Source organism: Osmia bicornis, chromosome 10, assembly GCF_907164935.1.
Source record: "Osmia bicornis bicornis chromosome 10, iOsmBic2.1, whole genome shotgun sequence".
NCBI classification, from domain to species: domain Eukaryota; kingdom Metazoa; phylum Arthropoda; class Insecta; order Hymenoptera; family Megachilidae; genus Osmia; species Osmia bicornis.
The window spans coordinates 3,713,875-3,726,416 of record NC_060225.1 but is presented as its reverse complement, the minus strand read 5'-3'; the positions used below and the strand labels follow the sequence as shown (position 1 = coordinate 3,726,416).

Genomic DNA, 12,542 nt, shown 5'->3' with positions numbered 1-12,542 from the left:
TATTTTCGATACTCTCCGAGAACAATGGTTTGGAACTAATTTGATAAAGTCCCTTCATTAGTCCCTTGAATCGAACAAGAACAAAGCTTAGAAGCTACGAAATCTCTTTGCCATGTCATTTACTATAATTCTATTTTTTTCAAGAAGAAAGTTAATCAAGCAGATAAATTTTAACTTTTATCCGTATTAAATACCAACAGAATAGTAATTTTTGTAAATTAAAAATTTTGAAGATGCATAGCTGCATAGCAATTTGGTGCAGTCATCCATGGTTATGATGTGGTCCAGAACAATTTCCAGTGCTGAAAATACGCGAAACCAAAAGACGCAACACTAATGCAAAAGCGCGAAAATTCAATGAAAATCAAATGAAAAATCACAAATATTCAAGTTCGTAACACTAAATGGAAAACGCGTATATTTAATATCACAACACTAAATAAAAATCTACAAATTGCAAAAAAAGGTACTGATATAAAATATTAAAAAGCAATCGCGTATCCATTATTCGCTACACTAAATAAATATCTACAAACGCGTTTACTTAAAATTCGCAACACTATCTCTAACCGAGATCAATATTCGCAACACTAATTCAAACCGCGATTTGCCAAAAAAACAGTATCTCCTGAAAACCTACAAATACTTCCACCAAATAATAAATGCAAAAAAGTAAAATATTTAATAACAATCGCGAATTCATTCGCAACACTAATTTCATGAATTATATAATACAAAAGCGTACACGTGAAGGCTGCTCCATAATACGCAACGTTAAGCTGAAAAAAAGGAAAAAAGAAAAAACGCGAACTGTAACGCAACGCTACTCAAATTTACCGAATTTTGGAAGACGCAACACTAATCGAAAAAAGTGGTACAGCCAATCCAAGGCTCTTCTCCTGCAATTACAAAACTACAACTACAAGCAAGCACAGTGACAAAGTAGTAACGATAATGATTTCCTATCCTTTTTTGCAAAAGGATGCAAAATCATTAGTAGTTCCCCTTTTGAAAGACAGTTTGTCAGGGCGCTTCGGCATATAGCCTCTTCTTTCTTCGGGCGGTCCACCCACCTGAAACTTATATCTAAAGCTCGAGACTTGCAAATTCGCAAAACAAAAAAAAAGCAATCAACAAAAACGAAAAATCGCGAAACTCTAATTGACACGTGGACGAAAAAGGACTTTATATAAGTCGTTGTTCGTGCACACGTGCCGTGCTCGAGCAGAACTTGTGCGTTTCGTGCCATCGCGATCGCGTATGACGACTTATGAAGTCGCCAAAAATTTGAAAAATTGTACAGATATAATCGAAGGCGAACGGCGTACTCCGTTTGTATCGATTGTATCGTCAATTCTTCAAATATATTCCAGGTACAGGCTGATCACGCGAAATCGCGCCTACCCGACCAAGAGACTGTGACAACCTGCCCCGGCCCTACCTACTTACAATCTATCACACACACCAGAAGGTATACTACCTACCTACCTAACCCTATATTTAAAAAATGGCAAAGTCTCATTCTCACAAAAATTCATTCCATGATTCTTATACACTCCACCCGAGTGCAAGGTCCCATACTAGGGAGAACGTCCCGGGACGCCTCCGTCACTCGAGTTTCATTCCACATCACAATCTAAGCGTACGTACCGTTTTCCTGTAATCGACTGGCAAGGCTAGCGATCATTGCGTATGATTTTAATTGAGTTTATTTATAAATATTGAGAATATTAATTATTTAGTAGTAATAAAGATAGTTATAGTAATACTGCTAGTTATAGTGATAGAAATAGTAATAGTAATATCTAAATAAGATATTATTCTAATTATAAAATTAAGTGAAAAGGTTTCTAAACCGACGCAATTTCACATCCTAACCACACACACACACACATACACTTATGTGGAAAATACGTCGTGCACGATACACCAACACAGTGCCAGCCGCATATTAATTATGATTCTTATGAACTACGTCATCGTGCACCTCACCTCCACCCATTCAAGTAGCACCTGAGCACGTGAATGGGCTTCAGTAATGCACACGGAAGGGGTTAAACCTGAAAATCCTGAGCTAAAAATAGAATGATTAATACAGAAATATCTAACAGGTTAGTGGATTCAATGAAGAATGACTCTACTTTGAAATTTAAAACAAGAATTTAATTTATTTAAAAATAAGAAAAAAGTGTTTAATCAAGGAAAACGACTCGATTTTGTATCATTAAACTGATAAACAAGACTTTAATTTATTTAAAAGAAGCAAAGACTTTAATTAATTAAAGAAATGCAGAGACTTTACATAATTAAAAAAGTAAGCAAAAATTGAAGTTATTTTGAAAATTAGAAAATTATTAAACATCCTCGAGCGACCTCCTTGTCAGTGTAATTCAAGAATACATAAAAGGTGTTCAAGCGTTTCACTCTGACTTGGAAATCTACTCGTCGCGAATAATTGTCTTCTTGCACATAAAATATCAATATTCACGATCAAGTGAATAAATAACATTTTAATACTAACTGAATTTATGTTCTGATATGTATCTGCAGTTATGCAAAATTCTCTAATTGCATAGAGGTATGCAGTATAAAAAAGATCATTAAATCAGTAATTAATGTAAGTTAACATCAAACCTAATTAACATGTATAATTGCAATCATTTGCAAAGATAAAGTCAAAGATGAAAAACAGTCATTTAAATAGTAAAATAATTTACTTCTATTCTAAGTTTTAATGAAAAATTGTGATAAATTAATTTTTATAACTTATTATTAAACGCGAGATACAAGAAGACCTCGCCTGAACTAAGAAATAAAACACAGTAAGTTACTACTCATGAGTATAATAATTATTATACCCATGGTCACTATACTCGCCAAACTACGTATACAACCAGTCACTCGTGCCGATTCGGACCTTTCGTCCTACGACATGATCGAGCACCGGAGGAATTATAAAGCATGCGACTCACCGATCGTAGAAAAACAACAGGTTGAATACCTTGGAGACCTTGAAGAAGAGGCTGCTACTCGGAAAGGTTCCTTGGGGACGTCATCAAGGAAACCATGTCGGGAAATTGAGTCAGCTCGATGAATTTTGTGAAAACTGTAACGATATTTTGGTTATTTATTATTACTGGTTATTATTTTTGAAAGAAGTATGTTAGGAAATTTTCACAAAATTAGTAGCTTCTAAATGAAAATTAATCCAAAAAATAAAAATTAAAGCTTCAATATTAATTCCAATAACATTGTACATAAATTCGAAATTTAGCAATTTTGTAACAATTTTAAAAATTTATCAAATGATGAAATTGTAAGATAATTTAATAAACTTACATTTCTACCCTTTGGAGCATCACTCAAGATATCCTCTTCAGTGGTGCACTGACTCTAATACCGATAACGAGTAATTAAAAAGAAAATAAAATAAAATAAAGAAAGAGTACATATTTTGAACCAATTATATATGAAACTGCACTTCATGTTCGCAATTAACGACGATTCAATAAATAATGAATAATTAATAATAATAAATAAAAAATAATTAGTAATAATAAATAATGAATAATTAATAATACCTAATAATCAGTTCAAATTAGTACACCATCTACCGTTAATGAATTGTTAACTGAAACCAAGATGGCACGCAGCATGGCATCGTACCAGTACCAGCATCCTAATAAAAGTAACCTATAACAAATTAATAATAAAAATGTATGAAAATTAAATGCAAATATTAATAACAGTAGAGTTAATGAAAACAGTTTTGCAAATGAAAATAAGAAATGCGATCAAATATATGTAATTGCTAATGTCCAAAAGATTAACGCAGACCTGTCAATAGATCCTTCTCCTTCGACGTCCCCGAAATGAATGAGAAACTGTCCTCGGCTCAATTCATTAACGCCGAGCTCGTGAACTCATATGTAAGGAGTGGGGGGTAAGACTAGATCGGTCGTCGTACACTTTAAATTTCTCTTAACATACCTACATAGGTGTATGTTACTAATATCTTCTAAATGTTTATGTAAATGCATACTTATATAAAAAATTCTACATTATATTTTCATATTTATTTTCTGTTTCATCCTACGATGTCGTATTTAAAAACAGTTTAAGCTTACAATCGTTTGTTCATGATTTTTGTACAGCATGAAAATTAATTAGAAGTAACAAATGGTGATGAACGATGGAAAAGAACGATTGTAATTTATTCGAGGAATATTCGAATTAATGAGAAATTCCTGCTAAATATCCAGAAAATTAGATCCATCACTCGTATTTGTTTTGATCGAACACGAAGACGTTGATAGGTTGAAGGTAGCAAACTTCCGAGAGTGCTCGTAACATGATTAACTTTAACTTCCGCTTGACGCTTTCGCAAACACAGCGGCGCGGCGGCTTCGTTAAAATTTTATCGACCTCTACCGATGCGATAAGAGATACTTCTTCCCTCGTGTAAATCAACATGAAATATTACTTTTTAACTACCATGAAAAACAAGTTCAAAATATGCGACAATCTTAGCAGTATCATATCCTAATAATGCTTGCTAATTTTATATTTTCCATCTAACAGAGCAAAATAAAAATAAGAAAAATAATATAATAATGAACGGAATTATTTCATATTGTTCTGAAATATCATTTTATAACAAATACTCGTTTCCTCTCAACTTCAATAGTAATATCTACCACGTGGACACGAGGGTAAAAAAAAAATCACTCATCTAGTTTTATACAGTCTCGTCACGTTCTGCTATTGACTGATTTGAAGAGGACATTTTTTTCACGATATTGCATATTGTCATTTGTGAAATATTCTAGGAAAAAGTAATTATAACATTGAAAATCTCCATTCTCCCCATAAATTCATTTAAATGATGTTTTCAAAGCTTATGAAACGTGAATTCAAACACTGCAAAATATTTGACTGGACTAAACGAAGCAATCCAAAACATAGTTGAACAGAGTATTTGCAACAAAATTGCAGAATTTTACACAGGTGTATTAATGAATAAAGTTTGTGTATCAATTAGCTTTACTGCTGGGCATTCAAGATTTATGACAGAGATATCTTTCGAATCAAAAGTTAGGAAAATGTGGTTTAAACAAAATTAAACTTGATGCTGCGAAAATCTACATTATAAGGAAATTGCAGAAGACTCTCGTTATATTGCCACAAACGGAGTTGTAGCGGTAGAAAATTTGTCAAACTTCCAAACTTTCGGCTGAAAGGGGAAAGAGAGATAAAGTTGTATCAGTTTAGTAGTACTGGCATGCTTGAAAATCAGTGAGAATATTAAATCGCTCAAGTGGCAATGTAACGAGAGTCTACGGTAATTTATTTGATATTCCACCATTCTATTTCAAACAGCCTGTGCTTGATTAACAAACGTTAATGAAAAAGTAAACCGACCTCTATTTACATTCGATACCTGCTCCATACTATCTGATACGTTCGCTTAATCATTGAACGGCAGAGACTGGGTCAATCGTGACTCAAACTTACAAAATGTATACAAAGGTATTAACCGAAAATTAAATGTATAATCTTCGAATGAAAGAATTTAGTATAAAGGGAACTGTTTAAAATTTATGAAATACTAAATTGAATTGAAATTAGGATTCTCTTCATGGTCCGTAGGTCAATTGCGATCACTTCACTCTAAATTTGTTGCAATATCATTACAATATCAATTACAAGCCGCTGTTGAATGTGGTTTGCTCTGAACGAAGCCTGTGCATTAATGTTGTTTGTTCGAGGGTAATTGTTATACGCACGATAAACAAATTTCGTCGAAAATAACCTCGACACCGCAACGCGAGGCTGGTTTATTTTCACATTTTCCGAATAATAATCGAGGAAATCCAATTTCGATTACGCGAACGAACGAAGGTACAACAGATTATTATAATTCGCTAATCGATGAATATACGGAATCGAAGGAATTTCACAGGGTGCTATCGTTCACGGTGTTGTTATTTACGAGGTAATAAATTTCCAAGAGCGTCCAAGATAAATATTGCCTTTTAATATCGGCCGAACGACACCAACCGGATTAATGGGACTTGCAATACGTTCGTTCATGCCACGATTGATTTCTTTTGTTTCACGATGTTTGCTTTCCTTTATAACGAATCATGTGTCTGAATTTGTTTTATGTAAAAAAAACATGTGCTGCTGACGAGAGTGGAAAAGTCACTTACAGCTGCGTCATGTTTTGTACACATTTCAACAGTGTTTACCTAGTCCTATCATTCTCTTAAGCTTTGTCTTCAGTGTTGACATTCCTCCCTGCTGCTCACGTTCTCCTTTAACATGTATTCTGTTTCAACCACAAAATTCACTTTGATTGTTGTTAAAATAAGGACTTCGATTGGAGAGCCAACATTTATAATTTAAAAAATATGGTGACATTATATAATATTTAATTTTATTACAGTTAGATAATGAAATAGTATTCTTAATTTTTTGGTGAGCGTCAGATAGAGGATTATTGCAAAAATTTGGAAAAAGATATATGAAGTACAGCTAATATTACAGCGCAATTACAGCGATATGATTGTTAGATTGTTTCATGATTGATCTTTTTGATTACAAGGATATGTCTCGTAGGGTAAATTTCAAGGCCGATTTCGTCGCGTGACTTATGACCCATACGATATTTCAAGCATGTCACGAACACGATATAAATCATGTCCTCTCGACTCGTGGTCGAATATCTCCGAAACTGCACTATCCCTGAAATGAATTGGAGAAACCTTGACTTGTTTGTTCGACACGAATAAGATCGGTCTGGAAATTCGAAAAGCACTCGTATACTTAGTAATCAACGCACTGCGGATGTTTATCAAATTACAACATATCGCAGTGTATGCGACAGTGTCATAAATTGTTTATTTCACAGTGACATAAATACAGAAAAATGTGAGGGTATATGGAACTTGAAAAACAAAAATATGAAAAAGCTATTGATTCGAGCTATTCGAATATGTATAAATAAAAAAAACATTGTTCTCATTTATTTTCTATAAAAATTAATCTGTAGATTAATAATCAGAATTTCAATCTGTTTTAATGCATATATTAATTTCCATTGTTAAAGTTCTGTTAACACATGTCACCGGAGACCAACATACATCTAACTAAATATAAATTCAAATTAATAATCCTTGTTATAATATACCGTATTATATAATTATTGTTTGATATTAAGCATCCTCTGTACATGGAATTAGGTGTTACAATAGCAATTAGCATTGCTAATTAGCATTGCTAACAATAGCAGTTACCACTGGACCACCATCATTGTATTAATTATAATGTGTCTCTTTAAACATCAATAAGTGCAGTATTAACAGAGTAAAGAATATATAATTTTATTCCATCACACTTCAATAAAATTGAAAACCGCAGAAACTGCACAGTTAGCATTCAGCTCCTAATCCGTATGGTCCTCCATTTAACAATACTAAAGAGGATTCGAAGTATTTTCGGCCATATCGTCGTACAAGGCACGTTCACACTTGGAAAGCTCCAAGACGATTCTGAGGATTATTCGTGTAACCATAACGTAGCCACGAAAGCTGCAGGTTTGGAAGGGAAATCTTGGTGAATTTGTGGGACGTTAGGGACGTTCTGCTAGCAGCGAGAAAAGCCAGATATGAAGCAGGTGGGTCTCGTTTCGCCGAATGATACCAGGCCATGGTAAAAGCGGTATTATACCAGTCGGTGACCATAACCTTTCCTATACAACGCTCAGCTCTTAAGCGTTTTACTCTCTTTTTTACAATCCACGTTTCTTCATCTCTGCGGAAAAATGAGCAGCTCATATACCGCACAAAAGACTCGAATCTTGAACCGTTTCCATTATGATGCATGTCAAAATGACCCTGTTCCTCTTTGATCTAGTTTAACGATGAAAACCGTGAACAAAGGGTTTATCTCTTACCAGCCAGTTCATTTTTTTCGCCTCCCGATAATTAAACGATACGGACGCGAGAAGAATTGAAAGGATGAAAAGAACGTTCGAATAATTGGTATCATTTATAGGCAAATTTCTATTGATTATTATTGGAGATTTAGACTGAAACAAGTCTTTCAGTTGGAAAATTAAAATGCAAAAAGGAAAGTAGATCGGAGTGAGATCTGAAAATCTTTGTGTAGTATTTTAAAAAGTTCCCTCGAGTACAAATCGTTCAGATAGGGACGAGCTTTCGAAACTTTCGAGAAGTTTAATACCAGATTCATTTGAAATTCTTGAGTTATCGTTTCAGAACCGGCGGAAAATCTTCTCTCGTGCAGTAAGGAAAGTTGCTTAGAGAGTTATAAAGTTTCGTACGTAAAAATATAAAACTGGACATAAATTGAACACGAAAAGAATTGAAAAAAATACAGCGAAAACATTGTCGATAGTATTTGTAGGAATAATTATATAACAAATATGCAGTGTATCAAACAAAACATACAATATGAAAAAATATCGTTTTATGGAAATGAACATAAAAAAAAGAATTGAAAGGAATACAGCAAAAACATTATCGATGGGATTTGTAGGAATAATAACACAACAAATGTGCACCATATCAAATAAAAACAATAATGTATCATGGAAATGAATACCCAAAGAAAAATTTAAAAAAAATACAGCAAAAACATTGTCGATGGTATCTGTAGGAATAATAATATATTGATTTATGGAAATATTCGCAACAACACGAGCACTCTTAATTTTTCAAGGGGATTTTCTCCATATTACCATTTTATTGAAAAAAATAAAAAGGCATCACTTTTTATAATATTTCAAACTTTTTTCTTAATCTTTGAACTGTCAAATTTCCCTCGTAAAGGAATGCTTACATCTTGTTATTTTTATAAAGTGGTGCTTTCATATTTTCACCCTGCAATTCAAAAGATCAACATAAAACAATCCCTACACGCGATGTTGTTCTCGTTTACGCTTCAGAGAGCTGCTTGTTGCTTTCCAGCCCCAAACACAAGTATCCAGGGGGTGTCCTCCGTTCTCCTCTTTGTTACAGTTAAGGACAGAGTTCATCGATCTTTCGACAAAGCAGAAAAGTTCCACCACCGGCGGGTGGTATTCTTCGACGAGGAAAACGCTTCCGGGTATTTCGAGACCCCTCTGTTCCAGCCTCGCTTCCTTTTTATGCTTCTTCGCATTGTTATTGCCCAACCTCTTCCTTCCAATCCCTTCCGTTCAGTCGATTTTCCAGTGAAAAGGGTCTGATAAATTCTCATGCACGTTTGATACGCGCCACCAGCGAAAATGTGCGTCTCTATGGGACATTACGTACACCCTGTTGCATTACGCGCAGCTTTATGGGGTGGTGTGTCATCAAGATTTAACATACGATAACATAGCGCTTTTATGACAGTGTGGTGTAATGAACACGACGTAATGTGTTAAATGGCAGTGGTAGGTGTCATTCTCTGGTGCAATATTGGATGTACTTTGGATGCTTTGAAACATTTATTACATAAATCAACTATTTTACTCTTGAATGGGTCAATGGTGAACCAGTCTTACAAGACAAATTGCAATGAAGCATTTAATAAAATTAGGCATTCAAATATCTAAATAAAGGATTTTGATACAGTAGACTCTAATTATATTGCCGCGAATGGGGCTGAAGGGGTGGAAAATTCTTTAAACTTCTAAATTTTTAATTCGAGGAAAAAATCGAAATAAAATGGTGGAAGAGAAACATTAGCATGCTTAAAAATCGCTAATATTAAATTAAATTGTGAATTTAATAAATAAAGGCTTGGCTCCATCTGAGAGCTAAATGTCAAAAAGATATTTCAGGTCCTAATTCATTCCTAAAGATTATCACTATAATGAGAAACGTAATAAACATAGACTTTGGCGTTGACGTATACAGACTCCAAAACCCTCGAAACCCAACTGTCGCTCAGCTAAATTATACAACAGCCACGTGATTAATGGCATTAACTATGTATGCAGATGCAAGAAAATCAAGTAATGATAAACCAACTCCTGTCTCATCAAGCTACTCTATCAACGGTTCAGTTAATGAAAAGGTAACACTGTTTCAAAGCCCACAATATTACATTTTTTAATTAAAATTTTTCTGATATCAAAATTAATTTCCGGGGAACAACTTTTTTCTTGTACAAAGGGTTTGAATTATTTCAAGCCCTGTTTCATTGCAGTAACAAGATATACGTATATTTAAAATTATAAATCATACAAAAAGGTGTTGAAGTTGTTTCTAAATGGAATGAAACCCATTGAGTGAGTTATAATTAACAGTGAAGGTAATGGGAATTCACATTTGCCAGTAAAGTGAAAAATTTAATAATATTACTCTACCGAAACTTTTAGCAGGATGATGTAAATTTTTAATAAAGCACAGAGCTTTTATGTTGTTACTTTTTTGCCTAAAACATTAAACCCATATGCTTTTTGTGGAAAGAGACTGTTCAAAGAAAAAGATCCTCTCTTGTCGATAATAGCGAACTCACGGAGGATGGAAGGGCATTAGTATTCTAACAGCAGGATATCATTGATCCTTTGATTCAGGACGACTCTGTAAGGTTCACCACAACGCTTCAAAATTCTCTTGGAGATGGTCTTATAAGGATAATGTTCTCCACTCACGGTTGTGGCTTTCAAATCCTTCAACTTACTTCGAATCTCCGTAAGAACTTGTAATCCAGCTGTCTGTCCGTTTAGTATCAATTAAACTTATCAGACAACTTGATACTATCAGACGATTGATATTATTAAAAGTAAAAATGTCATTTTTTCTAATAAAATAGACAATAGAAATTTGTATGTCGTTATGGTGTAAATAAGTGGTCAGGGTGGACTTGGCACCACTAAGAATCTGAATTGGCCCTTTTCTAAAAATGTAAACTTTCATTATTCTAAAACTAAAAAATTTCAAAATTTCAGAATTTTAAATTTCCAAAATTCACAATAACGTGACAGTTATAGTATAAAAATAGTTTCTGCTTCTGAAATATTTAATGACTAGTAAACAATGAATCAATTAAATGAAAAAGACAAATGAATGAATGCAAAATTTATTACAAGAAATTATTACCACTGAAATTACGACGCCTCGTGTTTGAACATTAGTATTCAACGGAGGTGATACATATTCAATAGCACGTTATACTTTCCCCCTATGACCGTACAATACTTAATCTCTTTAACTGCAGTAATTCAACTTAACTGTTTGGTCAAACACCTAACAAATATTCCTTTTAATGAAGTTCAAAGTCCGGTATAATACTAAACGTGTATCTTAAATTGAAATGGAGATTATGTTAATTGCTGTACAGTATGTCTAAAATGTTATTAAAACACAATATGCATATACTGGAGTCATTAAAAAATTTATATACCTCCTTTAAGAAGATAAAGTCTTAAAACATCGATGTTCGAATGATTAATGAATTTTTTTCTTTATACCCCAGTTAGCTTTAGGGAGATAACTGCTGAATGTTCGTCTTTAACACGGCCATTATAAATGTGCCCGATCGAAAGTGGATAAGCGTCTCCTTTTCCAATACATTAGCCACCTTAAGGAAATCATTTGACTCCCTTCGACGACCGATCATTAGTCTCTTTCCTAAACATTCGTATCGTTAAGTCCCACTGACATTGACTTTCTGCACAGATATTACAACCGACTGACAATGCTGTATCCTGGGGCATTGTTGGGAGAAATGGAAATGTCGTTCTTGTTCGACCGTCTATCGCTTCACCGGATGTGATTCACCGCTAGAGGATGCTCGTTTCTTCCGGATTATGCTTCCCCTAGCGGAGCTGATTTTTGTCGAGTCATCGACCGAAATGAATTTTCGTTGCAAATTAAATGCTGGATGGAACAGTAAAGTTCTTTTTTGCTTAGTTCGGAAGTACACGTGTTCTTTTTTATTTCGATCAAACACATAGGGTTTCATCGATATTCAATGCAATTTTTTAAATTGAAATTAATTATAGTAATTTAAAATGATTATTAAGATTATTGAGATGTAGATTTTTCAGGAAAATTCAAAGTATTTGTTTAATTTAGTAAATTTTAAATCAATGCGTCAGAAATTATTGACTTGTACTACTTGCTTTATCATAGATTTTCTGTTAATAGTTTTGCTTCTAGTATAATGGCAATATTTACTGTTTAACAATGAATTTGAAAAGCTAATAAAGAGAAATTATGATTTAGTAAAAGCATTAGATTCGATTTGGTAAATTCTAATGCAGTGTGTCGCTTATTATTGATTTATACTACCTCGTGCACAATAGGTATCGTGTAAATTGTTTCACTACTAATCTACGAGCATGTTTAACTATTTAATCGTGAATTATAGAAAATAATAAAGGAAAATTATAGCGTAATATTAAATTGAAGTGGTAATGTAATTGTTGTAGAGGTATAAATTCGATTTTGAGAATTTCAATGCAATGCATCATTAATTATTGACTTATACTACTTCGTCCATCACAGATTTCCTGTAAATCTTATTATTACTAATATAACAAT

General features: G+C 33.5%; 1 long non-coding RNA gene across 1 annotated transcript; it reads right to left on the bottom strand.

Annotated features, from left to right (window-relative positions):
- Positions 1–1,234: 1,234 nt before the first annotated feature.
- Positions 1,235–3,870, bottom strand: LOC123988197. The gene is made up of 4 exons (XR_006829753.1): positions 3,838–3,870; positions 3,582–3,693; positions 3,340–3,393; positions 1,235–3,106 (listed from the first exon to the last, which is right to left on the bottom strand). It is a non-coding gene; the product is annotated as an uncharacterized LOC123988197 (long non-coding RNA).
- Positions 3,871–12,542: the final 8,672 nt, after the last annotated feature.